Raw genomic sequence first — 1,483 nt, forward strand, 5'->3', positions numbered from 1 at the left:
TGTATATATATATATATATATATATATATATATATATATATATATATAAAAAATCAGCCCTCATCCCATACTCTTCAGTCTTAAATCATATTACACTGTGTTGATTGCTACCTTGTATTTTATTCCATGTTTTAGTTCCATTTTTTTTTCTGTCTAATGATGTGCAATGGTTGAGAATTGAACTGATTTTATTTTTATTCATTTTCACACATGATGAAATGCTTTACCTGAACAGATTTTTTTTAAACTCTTGTTTTGACGTGACATTCCTGCAGCGCGACAAAGCAGATGTTTGAGAACTTTAATTACAATAAAGGAATGTATCTCATCCATGGCTGGACTCAGTTTTAATTGTTCAACAGCATTTCATCCTTATTTTTAAGGGGGTCTCAAATAACGTAAAAACTAAACCTTTTTAGGCCTTTTACCTGATGTCTGTTATCAGTGTTGTTATCATTACACTACTAACATTTTAGTCTGTATTCTTCAGCTCATTTTTCCTATAATTATGTTTAATTTCCAACCTTTATGGATATATATATATATATATATATATATATATATATATATATATATATATATTAAAATTTTATATCCTGTTTTAATTACACTTAAAGCTCAAAAATGTTGCCCATATTTCGGCCACTGCAGATATAGTTCTGAGGTGTTCGAGGACCAGATCCATGATGATCCAACATGAAGAACATTGTTGGATGGACCATGAAATTTGTGTGTAGTTGCAAGGTAACTCCTTCACCTACATGCAGCCAATCCTTAGGTGCGTCGCTGTTCTTTCACCATTGTTGTAATCACCTCGGTGTTATGTATGAGTGTGGCTCTTCTCCAGCTATATTTTTTTTTTCTGTCCAAAGAGTCAGTCTGTCAGAGCCTCAAAGCGATAATCAGAGTGTAGAGGAAAATCCTGTCAGGAGGGTTCACATCATCTCAGCATATGCAACACACACACACACACATGCACTCTCTCTCTCTCTCTCTCTCTCTCTCTCTCTCTCTCTCTCTCTCAGACTAAGCATATAGGCAGAGTGCTGTGAGGAAGTGTGCTGTGTGTTACTTTGCATTGTGACTGTCACAGGATCGACTAGCTGTCATATTCAAACTGCAGGTTTCTTTGCAAGATGAACAAATTCACATTCACTTTATTAAGAGACACCACAGCAATATTTAGTTCATTCACATTGTGTGTGTGTGTGTGTGTGTGTAACCATACAATATTATGCAGTCTGGGACACCACGTCAAACTACAGACTCATGACCAGAGTCAGCTCCTTTCCAACAGTGTCAGAAATGCCAATCAAGGTAAGTGAGTTCTTTAACATGAATTGTCCAAAACAAGAGCATTGTTGTAATTTCATGTGACTAAATATTGATAGCTGAAACTATTAAGTTGCTTTTTACTATTTGTAGCATTGTCATTGTTTTTAAATGTGTGAAAATTAATTGAATATTGAGTCAAATAGAACTA

The sequence above is a fragment of the Scatophagus argus genome, chromosome 4 (assembly GCF_020382885.2).
Source record: "Scatophagus argus isolate fScaArg1 chromosome 4, fScaArg1.pri, whole genome shotgun sequence".
NCBI lineage: Eukaryota > Metazoa > Chordata > Actinopteri > Scatophagidae > Scatophagus > Scatophagus argus.